The sequence below is a fragment of the Taudactylus pleione genome, unplaced genomic scaffold (assembly GCF_031769625.1).
Source record: "Taudactylus pleione unplaced genomic scaffold, aTauple2 ptg000717l, whole genome shotgun sequence".
Classification (NCBI taxonomy): domain Eukaryota; kingdom Metazoa; phylum Chordata; class Amphibia; order Anura; family Myobatrachidae; genus Taudactylus; species Taudactylus pleione.
This window is the reverse complement of record NW_028285119.1, coordinates 1,296,128-1,314,767: the sequence shown is the minus strand read 5'-3', so window position 1 is coordinate 1,314,767 and position 18,640 is coordinate 1,296,128. Positions and strand designations below refer to the sequence as shown.

General features: G+C 44.7%; 1 protein-coding gene across 4 annotated transcripts in view; it reads right to left on the bottom strand.

Annotated features, from left to right (window-relative positions):
- The window catches only part of RIPOR1 (RHO family interacting cell polarization regulator 1), a 238,548-nt gene that overhangs the window by 183,393 nt on the left and 36,515 nt on the right, over window positions 1-18,640 (bottom strand). Inside the window, exon 1 of one of the 4 annotated variants that reach the window (XM_088456784.1) lies at window positions 12,802-12,861. The exons of the other annotated variants lie outside the window; for them this stretch is intronic. The gene's annotated coding sequence lies outside the window, so the exon portion shown is untranslated. Of the gene's footprint in view, window positions 1-12,801; window positions 12,862-18,640 lie in introns of those variants that run through there. 4 annotated transcript variants of the gene reach the window in all.

Sequence of the window (18,640 nt, the reverse complement as noted above, 5' to 3'; positions counted from 1 at the left end):
TTCCTATGTGTCAGTCTTTTTTTGAGAGCTATCTAATTGAGAGTTGTTCCACTAATATCATTCCCCCAGCATACAGATTATAAGAGTATACACAGGTGTTACATTTTCTCTCATTTTAATCTTACATTTGTTTCATTGTTATCACATTTAATTGGTATGGTATTTTGTTAAATATGTCTATTATATGTATCTTTTCATATTAACTCTAAAACATAAGAAGTTTCTCCTCGTAACTCTAATGAATCTATAAGCATTTAATGATGTATTGCTTGGCTGCGTTAACCCAGTGAATATTAAAGCGCAAGTTGATAAGCTTTTGACTACAAGGTAATATTATTAACCTTGTTAAAAGCATGTACATTTATTTTTGAGGGGCCTATGTATTAATAATTGCGGCACTACAGCGAATTACACTCTGTATTGCAGCAGATATTTTCATTCTGAAAGAAAAGTTCTCAGCTATGTACTAAACTGAACCCACAGGGATAGCGGTAGCAATACACGTGGTCCCTGTGAGTTACTTCCTCTGCATTTTGGAGGAGTCTTTCACATTAGTCACCTGGATTTTACACATGCACCCGGACAAACCATGTTGCAGTGCAATGGTTTATCTACAGTGGGTGCAAGGAGTGCGGTGCACACGGGCCCTTGGATCCAGAGGGCCCACAAAGCAAACCCATTTGTGGAAGACTTCTCAGGGAGTACTTGACACTACGCACGCGCACAGTGTCAGAGTCAGGAACCGTCCGAAGGCAGCAGGAGAGGGAACAGAAGATCCCTCTCCTGTGAGCAAAGCCTCCATAGGAATAAAGTGGTTTATACCATATGAAGATGGCATAAACCAATGGGACCAATCTCTCAAAAGCTTTGCTTTTCGAGTTCGGTACATAGGACTCAGATCATAGTCCCCATTGATAACAATAGGGACTGTGTTCTGCAGCGCTTAGCCTTCTGCAGGAGATTTCTGTGAAATATCCTGAATTAAGCTATTAGTACATAGCAGCAACCCATACATTTATGCAGAAACTGCAGGCTCTACATAATTATATAAAAGGAAAAAAAAGCTTGATAAATAGGCCCCTTTGGGTCTTATAGACCTAATAAAAAGGTGGTGGCAGTAATTAAGATGTTTATGAATGTGACAGAAAGGGAAAAGATTGTAATTAAGCTCAATTTGTACCTGGGTGAAAGGTTCAGTGCTGAAACCCTGTTTAATCCATTACAGAAGCATCAAGTCGGGGCCATTACGTTGGTTCCCAATAGTAACACATTCATATGAACAGCCATATTATTTGTGTAACACTTCAGTATTTTATCAGGAATCAAAAGCCCATGAGCAAAATCTTCACTGGCTCAGCATACATATAATACCCATTTTCATTTTTTTTATTATACCCAGACATTTAGTAATGCTAAATCTATAAATTGTGTCTGCTGCACAAACATCTATTTATAACATACTGTAATTACAAACATAGTTAAATTCTGAATTGTTCTCTATTGTACATGTAAATAATTAATCATTAGTAATATGTAAAAAAAAGATTCTTTTGTTTGATGTATCAGCCAGATGTAGGCGAATGAGCTGCAGGCACAAACTGACCTATTTTCTTCTTCTCAAGAGCTCCTGCAATTCAGAGATAAGAGACCTGAACACCCACCACTGACACATTACGCTATAAAGGTTAGGTTTATAAAATGACCATACACAAAACTAGTTATGTGCTAAACATCAGATCATTTATTTTGAAGTTGTTGCGTAAAATAAAATTAAACTTTCAACATTTTTTGTCCTTAAAAATAGTTATATTTATTGATGTTTGCTCCATATTGGAGATCATTTAACAAGAGCAGATAGGTCTACCGTTGAATTTGCGCAGTTGGGAGCAAAGCAAAAAAGAGCAAGTAACTTTGCACCCAGACAAACCATGTTGCAGCGCAGTGGCGTATCTATAATGGGTGCAGAGAGTGCAGTGCACACGGGCCCCCTTGATCCAGGGGGGCACACACAGCACACCCATGTTCTTTACTTACTTCTCCAAAGTCCCGCGTCAGCAGCTGCAGCACTGCACAAACCACCTGGTAAATGGCTCGGTGGCCATTTTCCCGGCGATTTGTGCATGAGCAATAGAAAAAAAAAAAAACGGGAAAATGCCTGCTGCACCATTTTCCCAGAGACAGCGCCAGCGTCTACTCCATGTGCAGACAGCTAGAGAGAAGGGGGCTGCACACGAGTTCAACCCGGCTTGCAGCGCAGTGTGAACGGAACACTTGGGTCGAGGCGACTCGTTTCCCGTTCACAGCATAGGAAGAGCTGGTGCTTGGAGATGATCTCATATTCAGGCACCGGCTAAACACTGATGACGGCGACGTTAGTGACCCGGCATTATTGCCGGGTTAGGCCACCAGTGTGAAAGGCTTCTCAGCCGGGTCGCACCCGGGATGGACAAGTGTACAAATCCCGTGTGCGACCTGGCATTTGCGATGTGAAAGGGGTATAACAAACCCTCTTCTTGCAGTCCCATAAAGCAAGAGCATGTTATGCAATAAGACATATACTTTTGTGCTTGTGCTTTAAACAATGTATTGTTTTGACAGAGCTGCTGCTGTATGACTGATGTCTGTAGATTGAAGTCTAACAAAATGTGTTTCTAAACTTAATGAAAATCTGATGAACCTTTAGTTTTGACATATGCTTCTCAGCTCAGAACATCCACATACAGGGCTGGGACAGATGTCATTTCTCCCACGCATCACATCTACATAACAAGCTGTTCTAACACAGATGGTGGAGCATTGCACATACACTTTGGAGGAAAGAAGGGAAGCAGTACCACCTTTCCAACACTTTCTAAGCCTAGGCACTGAGCAATTAGCATGCTTTATTTATTTATATATATATATATTTCTCTATCTATATGTTAATCATACTAGCGACCCTTTCACTTTCACAAACTCCATTTTCTGCCATCTCATGGAAACCCAGTCCTCCACAGTCCTTCTGTTCCCATTAGGATTGCAGGCAATTGTGGTAGCATCCCGAGGGTCTAATCACAAATTATAACAATGCTGGACCTATTGGTTGAAGCATTTGAGAAAAGTATCTGGACATGTAAAGCTGGGGGGCAGTGGTGCTGCTTTGTGGGTGTATTAAGTAATATTGAGCCAGCTCTATCCACTCACTCAAGATAACAGAATGGCAGGTGGGTGGACTACACAATGCCCGTAAAATTAACAAACATCTAATAAAACAGATATATTGAAATGCAATTCATAAAAGAACAATTGCATGGTAACATAGGAACCTGGTAAAAAAAAAAAAAAAAAAAGAAGAAAACTCTCCAATCCCTAGGGTGTAATGTAATAGCTCGGGTATGGAAGAATTGGATGTCAACAGCACAAAGTCCAAACAGAGAGAATATTTCAATATCAACGATATAGCATATTATTATTATTTCCAGTTATTTATATAGCACACAAATCTTACGCAGCGCTTTATATAGAATATAAACAGTGCATTTTATTTCACTTAAGCAATTGATTTATTTTTTATTTTTTTAAACTTTCCAAAAGTCGTTTTGGTAAAAATAAGCCAGAGCATTGCAATCTTCCCTAACCCTGCATGATCCACTGAAAAACAGTGTGTATATTAGAGGCAAGTGTGTGGAGAAGCCAATCAATGGTTTAAAACCCCAAGCACTTTGATACTAGTTACTAGCCTGCTATACACAAATGACAAACAGCACGACTAGAGTATGGTGATGCTATTCATCCACAGAGCGGGGGTGCTGCTCCACCGTAACCCGCTCTGTGAGTTGCACCAAAGTCATGTCGCTGAAACAGGTTTGGATTTGGCGCACTGCCTTTGATAAAGGCAGGACAACAGTGATATGGCCAGCCAAGCACGTCCACCACAGATGACAATTGGCACGGCATTGAAGGTCTGATTCAGGAGGACAGTCACATTGCCGGTAGTGGATATTGCTGACGAACTGAACATCTCAGTGGGCACTGTGCACAACATTGTTTAGGAGCAACTGGGGTACAGGAAAAAAAAAAAAAAAGTGTTCACGCTGGGTACTGAAGCAACTCACAGAAGTTCACAAAACCAATAGGATGGGAATGTCTTTCGTGGACATTATTCAGTACCATGAGGAGGGAGTGCAGTTTCTGCAGTGTACTGTTACAGGCGAAGAAATTTGGGTGCATCATGTGACACCAGAGATGAAGCAAGCATCCATGACATGGAAACACTCATCGTCTCCACCTTCAAAGAAATTCAAAAACAACTCCATAAGTAAAGGAGGTCACAGCGACCATGTTTTGGGACCACAAGGGTGCGCTTCTTCATCTTCTTCTTGATTTCCTCACCAAGGGAGACGGTGAATGCTGTCCGCTATTGTGACACATTTAGCCAGTGGCGGATGGCAACTTTTCGAAAACGACCTGGGTTGCTACGAACAGACGCCGTATTGCTGCACAATTAAACCAGGCCACACTCAGCCAACCGTATGCATGAGTTGTTACGGCACTACCATTGGGAGGTACTGAACCATTCTCCCTACAGGCACTAAGTGAATTTCTTCTGTTTGGAACATTGAAGAAGCACCTGGGTGGAAGGTGATTCGCAACAGACTGTGAAGCTCAGAAAGCTGTCATGTCCTGGCTTAGGCGCTTGACACAGATTTCTTCTATGCTGGGATAGATGCCTTTGTGTACCACTGGAGCAAATGTTTAGACAAATATGGGGACTATGTGGAAAAATAATCTGTACCAAGACCATACTATTGGTTATACGTATATGTAAGAGTTGAATAAATTTACGCAATAGGAGGTTGTTACCTTATTTATTGAACCACCCTCGTACATACAGATTCTTGTTATATGCGAGAATAAAGATACTACCTGCCAGTCATTTGTGCCTCAAGGGAACGATTAACAGATGGAACACAGGCCTGATTCAGACCCGCTCGCTAGGAAGTGAACGCTCATAGCTGGCCGATTTTTATAATCTACGCATATGCGTACAAATCGCAATGCGTGTGCGTGACCCACTGCGAAAGATCGGGATCGCTCGCTAAGCATAGACAGCCTAGTTGAATGAGTGACAGGAGAGGCCGTTTGTGGACGGTAACAGGGGCAAGCCACTAGAAATGGGCGAGTGGAGCACGGACGCAGGCGTGCCTGAGTGTCTCAACGCTGTTTCAGAGGCATGCATAATTAACAGGTAGCGTCATAGTACACATTACCTGGTTGTATTTCACACTGAAGTGATCACAGTGCTTGCGGCAAGGTATAGTCACAACCTCAAGCGCTGCGAGCACATCCGGATGGTGCTCGATGTACCAATGTTTTCATGCACTTCCAGGAGATGACGTGCGCAAGTTGGCGTCTTAAGACTGACTGGTGGGCATCTGCATACACAAAGTGATCGCACGCCAAGACATAGTGGGCGTGCTAATGCCTTACCATACGATTGCCTGCCTTGCTGGGCGTATATTAAATTTGCATACGCTGGGAGCGAGCGAATGCATCTAGTGAGCGGGAAATCCAAACCGCAAACCCCACATACAGACTTTTAGCCTTGTCAATTATTCATCCAAATAGCTTTTGTATTTAGGACAGAAACTAAGTAGCAATGAAATACTGTAGTTTCCTATGATGGACTGCAGTAGTGCTAGCCTCCATAACGTTCACTGGGTAATGCAACAAGAGTGACACCTAAAGGTGACATGAATGCAGTATTGCATACTAACTAAGCAAGAGTCGGATGCAGGTGTGCATACAATTTAAATTGGTTAAAGAGGTAGAAATATTAAACTGAAATAACAAGTACTTAGCAGTTTCCATTTTGCCATCGCAATGAGGTTTTATTTATGCTGTAACATATTCATTTGACATTTTTATGCTGCTGCCCGAACACATTTCTGTGTGCATCTTTTCACAGTCAGCATACAATAGAACCATGTTGCCTGATACTAAGAAAAAGAACCTGCACTGAAACAACAAACTGAAAGCAGAAATGGGTGAAATATTTTTTGACCTAAGTTGTGAGTAAAGCAAAAAACAGCAAGGAACTTTGCTTTTGTACAAACCATTTTGTAATGCAAGGGGTGCAAAAAAAAATTTTATTTTTTGCGTGCAGGGTAAATACTGGCTGCTTTTACACAAATACTGGGCAGCTTTGTTTTTACACTGCAATTTATATTTCAGTTTGAACACAACCCTCCCAAATCTAAATCTCTGCTCATTTTAGATCTTCCCCTCCTGCAGTTCAACATGGCTTTGGTACACACCTATACAATCATACTTCAGATGCCATTGGGCCCTCACAATTCCACTTGAAAGTACAGATATGCATGACTCTGCATGCTCACATACTCTACCTTTCAATCCGCAATCCTGATCTCACAAAACCATCTGCTGAAAAGATGTCTCTGTACACACTCTACTGACATCAGGTCGTGCTGCTGCTGCCAAAGCACCGGACAGATTGCTGCACATCTGAGTTGGCGCAGACAGTACCGGGATGCAATCGGGAAGCCGGCTGACATTATACCAACAGCCGGCTTCCCGACTGTCATATCCCGTCGAGGGTGAAAAGCCCGGCGTCTAGATGTAGACGCCGCTCATTTCCCCGACGCCGGGAGACCGGTGCACGGCATCCCAATCGAAAGACAGCCGCGGGGGGCGGGGGAGGGTTAGGTTTAGGGCTCCCAGGTGGGACTTAGGGTCAGGCACCCCCACGGGGGACTTAGGTGTAGGCAGCGGGGAAGGGGGAGATTAGGTTTAGGCACTTGGGGGGAGGTTAGGGTTAGGCACCCCTAAAGGAGGGTTAGGGGGGTAGGTTAGGTTAGTTAATACTTCCTAGGGACAATCGGGATTTCCAGCGCTGTTGGGCTGCCGCTGCCGGGATCTGTTCCAGTGTCGAGCTGCCGCTGCCGGGAATCGAACTGCCGGCCATGCGGACGACGGTATTTACCGATTCCGACAGTACCACGGAGGTTAGCTGCCGGCGCATTCTGGGGCTTGTTCAATCTGAAAACATGGCAGCTCCCATAGAAAACTATGGATGCTGCTTTACAGTCAGAAATGGAGGGCCGCGGTTCAAATCCCGACGTCGGAGGACCGGCACTAGAAGATCCCATCAGGGTAAGTATTTCTACTATCCCTAACCCTCCCCCCCTAACCCTCCTTTAGGGGTGCCTAATCCTAACCTCCCCCATAGTGCCTAACCCTAGCCTCCCCCCGTTAGTGCCTAAACATAGCCCCCCTTCCCCGCACCCTAAGCCTAATCCTCCCCAGGGGGTGCCTAACCCTAAACCCCCCTTCCCATAGCCTGCCCCCGGGGGCGGATTGGGCCACCGGGAAGGTTCCCGCTGGGCCGGTCCCATCCTCCCCCCTGCAGGGTCAGTTCACATTACCTTCCGGGCCGGCTCACACTGCCTGCGAGCCCGACTGTGCTTCCGGAATATGCGCTCCAGTCTAGAGCACATACCGGAAGCTGCACCCTTCCTGCCCGCCTCACAGGACTATTGGCCGGCCAGCGCAGCGGCTCCCCTGCTTCAGCAGCAGCGCCTGGAGCCGGGTGACAGAGTCAGAGAGAGAGGAGGTGGCAGCCGTGGTGCTGCAGAAGCAGCTCACACATCGCTCCCATAGATGGTACTGTGCCCTCATGCTGCACTGTATGCATGCAGCCCGGCTCTCTCCGATGTAGTACAATGTATCTTACTCCGGTGCTGATTAAATTCACCCAATATGCAGTCCATAAAGAGAGGCGGCACTCAGGAGATATTCCCCGAAACGTTGGAATGACTTAAAGAACATTTTTTTCTTCACTGAAATCTCCCGAGTGCCACATCTCTTTATGGACTGTATGTAGCTACCATTTATATAGTACTGAATGCAATCTATATCCATCTATATAGAGCATGGATAAATGCTATATAGTATGCTTAAGTCTATATCTAATCTATCTAACCAGATGGCACATAGCTTAGGGTACATAGGGCGGAATTTAATTTATTACGCGGCCGGATCTCCCGTCTAAAGTGACAGGAGATCGCGGGCCGCTATTCAATTGCTGCCATTTTTCGCGCTGATCGCGCCCATAGAGGTCAGGTTTAGCTGCGTAAAGCAGCTAAACCCAACCGCGAAAAGTGATGTTTGGGCGCCAAAACAGGTCACTTTTCGCACATTTCAGCTCTCATCCCCCTGGGGCTGCGAGCTGAAATGTAGCGCTGGCAGCTAATCGCGCCCGTCAGGAGCAAGAATTGAATAGCTCCGTTGGGCACGATAGGGGCTGGAAACAATTGAAATCCGCCCATAGTGTCCAAAAAGTCTGACTGAAATAATGGGGAATTGACATTTTATTTTATCAAGCTCATTTGCTCATGCAATATTTTACTTTTTTTTTTTTTTTTCTGTTTTGGACCAATTTGTTTGTTTTTTCCTATTAAGGCCAATGTGTTTTGTTTTTTTCTGTAGGGGCCAGTGTGTGTGTTTGTTTTTTCCTATTAAGGCCAATGTGTTTTGTTTTTTTCTGTAGAGGCCAGTGTGTGTGTTTGTTTTTTTTCCTGTGAGGGCAATGTGTTGTTTCCCTGTGCAATGTTTTACGTCTGGGTTGCACCGTGCACGTAGCCTTGTGGTGTTCGTGCAGAGCCGCAGCGCAGATTCAGACGCAAGCACAAAGAAGTGTATTAGAAATGTGTTGGACATTCCTGGGCTGTTACATGGGGCTGGCTAATCAGATGCAGATATAGCATAGTATGGGTGTGTTATAGTAGTGACACAGATATAGCATAGTATGGGTGTGTTATAGTAGTGACACAGATATAGCATAGTATGGGTGTGTTATAGTAGTGACACAGATATAGCATAGTATGGGTGTGTTATAGTAGTGACACAGATATAGCATAGTATGGGTGTGTTATAGTAGGGACACAGATATAGCATAGTATGGGTGTGTTATAGTAGGGACACAGATATAGCATAGTATGGGTGTGTTATAGTAGTGACACAGATATAGCATAGTATGGGTGTGTTATAGTAGTGACACAGATATAGCATAGTATGGGTGTGTTATAGTAGTGACACAGATATAGCATAGTATGGGTGTGTTATAGTAGTGACACAGATATAGCATAGTATGGGTGTGTTATAGTAGTGACACAGATATAGCATAGTATGGGTGTGTTATAGTAGTGACACAGATATAGCATAGTATGGGTGTGTTATAGTAGTGACACAGATATAGCATAGTATGGGTGTGTTATAGTAGTGACACAGATATAGCATAGTATGGGTGTGTTATAGTAGTGACACAGATATAACATAGTATGGGTGTGTTATAGTAGTGACACAGATGTGTTGCTGAAAGTGGTTGCGTATAGAGACTATGAATGGCTCACACTGGAGGTCATACTCAGGTCAGATGATCTGCACCTAGCTTAGGGCTGGTGAAAGTTTCAATGGTGTGAGTGATGGTAGCGTGTAAAGATGCACAAAGCATGACTGCAGGGTCTTTAGACACTGACAATGGGAGTCTCAGTCCTTGTGCATTTAGATGCACGGTTTTACACCAGGGAAGGGCATTGTAGTAGTATTAGCATAAAGTCCCTCACATAACTGCAGAGAAGGCCACGATTGCCTCAGAATTAGGCTCTATGAGGATCAATCCCGCACCAATAACAAACCACACACCCTCAAAAGACCCCGCCTCTATTTGGGCTGCTTTCAGATATTTCCCGAGCTGGTTTTCCATCCTAATCCGCCCCTGCCTGACCCTAACCCTCCCGGGAGTGTGCCTAACCCTAAGCCCCGCTAGGAGCCTGTAACCTAACCTAACCCTCCCACCCAGCTTACCTTCGTTCGGTATGTCGGGCATCGGAATCCCGACGTAGGGATAATGATAATGGTAGGCGTCAGGATTTCGACGCCTATCATTAGTCCCTTGGCAGGATATGACAGTCGGGAAGCCGGCGGTCGGCATTTCGACCTTTGGCTTCCTAAGTATATACCAGGCAAGCATCTCACATATATTATTAATCATCTTGAAATACTTTGCAATTGAACATTAAGAACATTGTGAATACAAGCCTGCAGCTCCCTGGGTTTACAGCGTGAGGCAATGAAAAGGTGTTGGATTCACATACAGAGATATAAAGAGAGCCCACATAAAAGCAACATTTTCTCTTATAGACATTATTGAGTTTATTATAGAACAATTTTCTTCATAGTTTAACTATTCATAAAAAGTCAGATGCATTATTCGTCCATGTTTGTTTACTTTGTTGTGTCTAAATGAAATACAGTAACTTACATGTTTAATACCATGAATGGGGTCTTGTGTTAATCTGCTGAATATAATAAGACTCAGACACACATTTCATGCACTCACCCTAAGGAGCTATGTTGCTAGGCAGCTGCTGCCCGATTATACAAAGGAAATTAACTTAATGCTTAGTCAGGTCTCAGTGCCCTGCTATTACGCACAGGCTTTGGCACAGGCCCTTTTTGGACTCTAGAGACTCTTACTATTCTCTATTCACAACTGGGGAGTAGTAGGAAGATGTCCCTTTTCTCAGTGCGTATTGCAGTGATGCATGTCATTTCACCCCACCGACAATCTCTGTTCCTCTGTATCACATCAGTTCATATGTAAGAGGAAAGGTTCAGCTTATCGTTGTTTGGCAATTTGTCAGCGCTTAGCCTCACATTTCTCCACGGACTGCGTTTTAATGCATGTGGAGAAGCAATAATAACAACCCATTGCAGTTATCACTGTGCGATACATTTGCCCCAATGTCTTATATGGTCACCTTCACCTACATATCAAAATGTGATTAAAACTACATAACATGAGAAAACTGATCAAAAGGGCAGATAAATAGAGGGAAAAGTTACCAAATGCTATTTATCACGCACAACTCAAAAGTATCGCGCTGGTCCGCGTTTCCCCATATTAAATGCTGTCATTTTTGGTGAAATCAGCCTGACAACCCCCTAAAGATGCTGTGACATGTGGATTCACTATGGGTACCCCCGAACAGCCCTGCTGAAAGTATTTTGGGTCTTTAAATGGTCTCAATAGGTGCTGTTTAGCGTCTTTGAAAAAGTGTTGAAGAATAGCATTTATCAGGTTTTTTGGGGAAAAATGAGTAGACCTTGCAAATTTGGGATACTTGAAAATGGGTGCAAGCATATTTTAAAGTGGCTAATGAACTTTTAAAATTGGGAAATATACCATGCTGCAAACCACCTGCAATAAAAATAAAAAACACCTGTGGCATACTTGGGGACAACCCCCCCCCAAATTCTATTTCGCTAGTTTAGAAGTTTGTCCTCCAACTTTGTCCCCCCCCCCCAAAAAAAAAGTACTTTTTTGGGGTGTCCTGGGTAACTTTAAAAAAATGTTTTTTACACAGTTTACCTTTGGGGGACAGTCCAAGGGGTGCTGGGTGGTTTTGGGAAGTATGTACCCCAAAACCTAAATTCTGCAATTTTTTCCCGACACCTACTTTTTCGCAGGGTTCGAACCATTGACTTTCCGCACAGGCGATAAGTCACGATTGTCGAAAATGACATAGGCGAAAAAGTATCGCCAATAAGGGATTTTCACCGGCAAATGAATATGGCTCTTAAAGGTATATTTACTTAGCAGTGAATTTACTAATCTCTTTATTTTTACAGATTTTACCTGCCAGATTTAAAAGGGCAAAAATACTTAATGCAAGACGAGCCTGATTTTGCATTTACTAGTGTTGTCCTCTTAAATATGGCAGGCAAAATATGTAAAAAAGAAAATCAAAACAATATTAAGGGTTTTACAAATACAGTGCTTCGTAAATAAGTCCCTTAGAGTGTTCCGTGTTGGTGGTAATGGTGTACTGCTCATGCACAAATGCTTGTAGCTATTATTTTTTCCATGAAGGTAAAGGGTGCCACCTGATTGCAGCCTAGAGCAGCAGACTGATACAGCTCTCCCCTTTATTCATCATATGCAAAAAATGCGAAATGGGCTGAATGAGAGCAGAGAGGCCTATGCATCAAGCAGTGAAAAGAATGGAAAAGTGGACCAGTGGAGAAGTTGCCCATAGCAATCAATCAGCTCCGACCTATTATTTTATAGACTGTACTTGATAAATGCTACTTCACAGTTGATTGGTTGCTATGGGCAACTTCTCTACTGGTAAACTTCTACACTCTTTTCACTGCTTGATGCATAAACCCCAGTAATGTCAGGTACACACCAGAAGATGTGTGTACCAGGCCAATGTATGATGCGTTAAACGACGTATTGTGCGGTCATTTGACACCGCACGATCTGGTGAGCGACCAACCGCACGACACGCTCACCAGCCTCCTCTACAAGCATGGGGTCGTTCATCAAATTGAAAAATTTAGCAGCATGTATGCTCGATCTTTCGATGCGATGAACGACCCCACGGGAACAAACGCTGTCACTCATAGTCAGTACATGCTTGCCGACATGGACAATATGTCGGCCCGATCCGCTGGATCGGGCAACATATCGTCTGGTGTGTACCCGGCTTATCCCATAATGTATGCCTGGCTAATTTGAGCATTAGAAAGTAGTTGCTAGTCAGGAGAGAGCACATTGGGAGAACTACATGCTATCTGCAGAGGAAGTCTTTCTCAGACCCACTGGGAGTGGAGGAATGTATAAAATGTAAATCCTTCTATTGCAATGATCTACTTTTGAAAATGTGATTATGAGCAATTAAAAGGAAGTTTCATTCATTAAAAAGGGAACTACCAAAAGTAGCGAATTATACTCACCGATAATTCCATTTCTTCATAGAGACCCCATGGCAGCCATTACAATGGGATATCATCCCTCCTCCTATAGTTTACACAGGACATTTTCTAGGGACCGCCCACCTGCTGGTATACAGCCGCACTCCTCCCTTTCCTGTTTCTTTTTGAGTGTCTCCATATAAATCGGTCCCTGGAAAACACTACAAGCGGAGGGTATTCTGGAGGTTGCCACGGGGTCTCTATGAAGAATTGGAATTATCAGTAAGTATAAATCGCTACTTTCTTCTACAATCCCCCATGGCAGCCATTACAATGGGATATACCAAAGCAGAATAAGGAGTCTGGAAATAAGCCAACACAATATTTAGCATGCCAATTTATTCAGCAAGTGTCCCTTGCAAAACATGACCCTCAAAAGTGGGTGGTAGAAACGTTCAAAGCATAATTATGAGTATTTTGGGTATACCTACTCTTTTAAATGTTGCCTCAAATATGCAAGCAGATAGCAGCAGCCAAATAGATCTTACTAACTTGCTTTGGGCCATACTTACCTACTTTTGAAAAAGAATTTCAGGGAGATTGTGAAGCAAATACCTATAAACGCGCATTAAAGTGGGCGTGTATTGCTACATCTGAGAGGCGTGTCATAAAATTAATTTACATACAAATGTATACGAGCCCCAAAGCAGTTAGAAGGATTTGCTTGTTGATGAAATCACACTGATACTTTTCAGAAAATGCATGTAGCCAAAGGGATCATTGTGCCTTATACCCAATGCAGGGAAATGATACTAATGATCCCATTTCAATGTATATATCTGTTTTTTTGTTTGTTTGTTTTTTAATATTACAGCTTCATAATGGGGGTAAGGTGCAGTCATGGAGATTGCTAGACTTTCAGGGAGACAGGGAGATTGCTACTATTTCAGGGTGTCTCCCTGACAATCAGGAACAGTTGGCAAGTATGCTTTGGGGCTCATTTACATTTGGATGTAAGTCAGTTTATGGCACGCCTCTCAGATGTAGCAGTACACGCCACTTTACCACCGCTCTCATAGGTGTTGCTTTCACAATCTCCCTGAAATGCTTTTTCAAAAGCAGGCAAGTATGATTTACTAAGTTATTGCGTCCATCTCTGAATCAGGCCCTTATTAATGTGAATGGTTAACAAGGGCCTGTTTAACATTAAACATTCCCTGAAAATAGCAGTATAACCCGAATGTTAGAAGAAGACTCTGTAACAGATATCTGCTGCAGACCCTCCATTTACGACAGCAGCTGCAGCCTCAGTACGTCTATGGGGGCTGCAAATGCAGAATCACCAAGCTGTGGAATGCAAAGCATTCCGGAGTTTGGCCCCCTGCAGCTTATGTCATCTGAAGATAGCGGTGTGCTGCTATAGCCTATGGGATACACTTTGCAGGGGAGAGAGTTCCACCAGAGCCCTACCCAGCATCAGCCATTCACACAAGTGTGGTCAGTAGACAGCGCATGAGCAGGAATCACAACAGAGGAGTGAAGAGACCGCTGATGCAGTCACTCCGAGCACATCGCAGGAACACTCCCCTTTCAGAGCCCCTGTACCTGCGGCTGCTATTTGATACATTTGGGTGATAGTCTCACATACAACAATGCAATTTTGGGCATAAATATCATATCCAGATCGCATTGTGATTATTGATAAAAGGGACCTTAAAGCACTAAATTATGCACATTGGGCCAAATTCAGAGATGTGCGCTAACCAGATAATTAGCGCACAACTCCGATTGTGCCGGTCTGCGCCGAGGAGCGGCATCAGACTTTCAGTGATTGACAGTCTGCTGCCGTTTGTGGGGGGGGGGGCATGGACAGCGACGGCCTCAGATTTCCCAAACTGTTATGTATCGCCGCTGTTGGAAGGGAGAGGCCAGGATCTCCTTCGGCTGACAGATTTCCTGGCCTCTTTTGAGCAACTGCATTCGCCGGCTTGGCAAAAGATCACGCAGATATTTTGATGCTGCGTTCATGGACGCAGCTCGGAACAGTAATCCATGCAGGAGTGATGACTCCTGCTGCATTACCATAGCAGTAACAGCTGCGATAGGAATAGCGTCGGATTGCGAGTCAACCCCATTATGAATTAAGAAATCAGTTAATAAAGCACATTATTTTTTTAATTGATTTCTTAACTAATAATGTGCACAAATTAGTGCTTTAACATATGTTATTAGTGTTTTATTAAATTAGGAAAAAAAAAACGCCTGCTACAACTGATGTAATAATATGTCAACCACTCCTATCTATTACAAGCGCTGTTCTTATGAACAGAACAGCGTTGTATACCAAAGAGCTCGGTTCCCTGGACCCTGCCTAACTGCCTCTAACCTGCCACGCTAGTGAGGCCGCTGTAGAGGATGTCAGCGACTCCTGCTCACTGGACGTGCCACGGCTCAGAAGTGCCGCAGCTCGGAGATAACAGGATTTTGGTACTTTCCGATAAATCCCTTTCTCCGATTCCATAGGGGACACTGGAGGCTTCATGACAGAGGGGTATAGACGTGTGCAAAGTGGGAGCTGGCACTTTAGATTTTAGAAGTGTGACTAGCTCCTCCCCCTCTATATCCCCCTACAAGTCCAGTCTTAGGAAACTGTGCCCAAGGAGAGCTGGATGAAACCAACTGAAGAGGAAGAGGAGGAGAAGTACACAACAACACGGAAAGAGTAGAAAGTTTGATGTTTTCTTTGTGTTTCTGTTATTTCAAACAGTCATAACATATAATGACTACAACCCTTACAGGAAGGAACAGCGCAGGGTGGGCATCCAGTGTCCCCTATGGAATCGGAGAAAGGGATTTATCGGTAAGTACCAAAATTCTGCTTTCTCCTTCACCCACTAGGGGACACTGGAGGCTTCATGACAGTGGGGACGTCCTAGGGCTCCCATCACGGATGGGAGAGCGCTGAGAACCCTGCAAAACAGCATGGCCATACTGCACTGCAGACGCCGCAAACGTGTCAAATCTTTAAAAAAGGATAACAGTATGCCGGCCAGACCAAGTGGCCACCCGGCAAACCAACTCCATGGAAACCCCGCGAGCAGCCACCCACGATGAACCCACTGAGCGAGTGGAATGTGCTGTAATATAAAAAGGAGGCTCCTTGGAGGAGGCCACATATGCCTAATTAGTGGTCAGACAAATCCAGCAGGCAAGCGTCTGTTTGGAAGCTGGCCAACCCGGATGAGCAGCGTCATATAAGACAAACAGAGTGCCTGTTTGAAATGAATGAAATACCAAGTATGGAGGACAACAGGATAGAGCCCCAAGCTCCGACACCCATCTGGCTGAAGACTGTAAGGAGGAAAGGACCAGATCCAGATCCCATGGAGCCGTAGGAGGCACAACTGGTGGTTGTAACCGTATAACTCCTTGCAGCAAGGTCTGAACATCCGGAATCAAGGCCAGTTTCTGACAGTGCTGAAATTTTAACTTTCAGGAAACCCAGATGTAGTCCGGCCGAGAAACCTGCTTGCATATAAAGCATAAGTCTGGCAAATTTAAAATCTGTAGGAGGTGGCTCTGGCCGTTCACACCATGAAACATAAGCCATTCAGGGCAATGTTTCGAAGTAACTTCTTTCCAGGCTTGAAGCATAGTAGGTATTACCCTGGATGGGATTCCTTTTCGTCGTAAAATGACCCTTTCAACAGCCACACCGTCAAACGCAGCTGCCTTAGGTCTGGATAGGGATGTGAAGGTATGCGTCCTTGATATCTAGAGATACCATGAATTCGCCTTCCTCCAGGCCCGCAATAACCGACTGAAGGGGCTCCATCTTGAACTTGAAAGATCTCAATCCCTATCTGAAGATTTTCAAGTTCAGAATAGGTCTGACCGAGCCGTCCGGCTTCGGAACCACGATCAAACTGGAGTAGAAACCCTTTCCGGTCTGATGCCTGGGAAAGTGGACCAAAACCTGTGCGGATAGAAGTTTGTCTATCGTGTCTTGTAAGACGACCCTCCTGTCGTAAACTAGCAAACCTGTGGTGAAAAACCGAGGGGGAGGTTGAAACTGAAAATCAAGCTTGTATCCCTGGGTGATGAGGTCCCGGACCCAAGCGTCCATACAAGATTCCATTCATACTCCACTGAAGTCCCGAAGACGTGCTCCCACCCTGGGGTCTCACAGGTGAGAGGGCAGCCCGTCATGCACTAGGTTTGGTAGGGGACTTACTGTACTGTTGAGCAGATGTAGTTGCAAATCTGCCACGACCTCTGGAACCATGGGAAGTAGTAGGTCCTACTTTGGAGCGACCACAGAAACGACCTGGAGAACGAAAGGACCGAAACAAGGGTCCAGAGTAAGGCCTTCTAGGAGGCTGAGCAGCCGACGGAAGATAAGTGGATTTACCCCCAGTATCCTGAGAAATCCACTTATCAAGTTCCACCCCAAATGAGGCACTTCCTACGAAGGGAAGAGCTTCCACAGCTTTTTTCGTTTCCGCATCCACCAGCCAGTGACTAAGCTAAAGCGCACTGTGTGCTGAACCCGCCAGAGCTGAAGTTCTGGAGGCGAGATTACAAACATACTTGGATGCCTCTCAAGGTAGGCTGCAGCTTCTCCTATATGTTCTGCTAGAGGAATAAGTTCCTCCACTGGGAGCTGGTTTCTCATCCCATCAGCTAACCATTTTTCCTGCTATCTGCAGGAAAAGGATAGGAAGATAACAACCGCCAGGACATCTGAATTTTTTTATCCGGATGTTCCCAAGTTGAAACCAGAAGATAATCTAGTTCTTCTGAAAAAGGAAAAGACGTAGCCTGCCTTTGTGAGTATATTTGCCCTCTTCTAAAGCTGGCATCTCCTCATCCTCCGAGTCGTCTGACTGGAGAACTGAGGGTAACTGTCTCTTTTTCGAGACCTGCGGTGAGGGTCCCGATGACGTGGCATGGGATGATGCCATGGCTTTAGTTATCTCTATAGTAGCTGACCTGAAAACTTCTCTCTCTTTCCGAGAAGCCTCCAGCTAAGAAGAGAGATGTGACATAACAGATGTAAACTGCTCCGCCCAAGACGGCGGTTCTAGCATCCGTGGAGACTCTTCAGCCAGTTGCTCTGGATCACACTTGTCACACAATATGAAGCTAGATGACTGCCCCTGTGTAAACTTTTCTGCACACCTTGTGCAGGTAAATGAATTCTGAGGAGCCTTAGAGTCCCTTCCAGCCATGGTACATACAAACCCCACACAAACAACAGTAAAGTGTAGTGAAAATGGTTAACAGGTAAAAACTGAGATATGCAGAGGCAGGAGAGAAGGGCAGAATAGGAGTATCACACTTGCTCCCAAAAGCGCTTCCAGCAGTGCTAAAACCGCTAGGCACATTTACAAGTAACTAATTGAGAATAAAAGTAGTTACTATCTGCCTAAATGCTCTCCTAACAAGCCTAAACCCCACTGTGCATTCAGTCTCAGCACAGCATCAGCAGTATACAGTGTCCCACTGTCTAATGGCCGCCAGCACACTTCAGAGAAGCGCTGGGGCCGCTGGGAGGAAGATGCAGGACTCCGGAGTTAGGCTCCACCCCCCTCCCCCCACTATGGCGCTCACCTTCAAAGTAGTAAGCTGAGGGAGACCCCACACAGCTGCTACTGTATGGCGTCTGACATCTCAGTTAATCGGAGCAGCTGCTGCTATGTAAAAAACTGAATGTGATAGTGTTTAACCTGGCTACCTCGCTAATCGAGGAGCCAGGTGCATACTCACACACTGCCTGGCTGCCGGCGGCGGTTAGACTAACGGGGGACCTTGCTGCGCGCTGCTTGCAGCAGCATGCAGTACCCCCAGGGACAGTGGTCTCTGGAGTCGGGGACCCCAA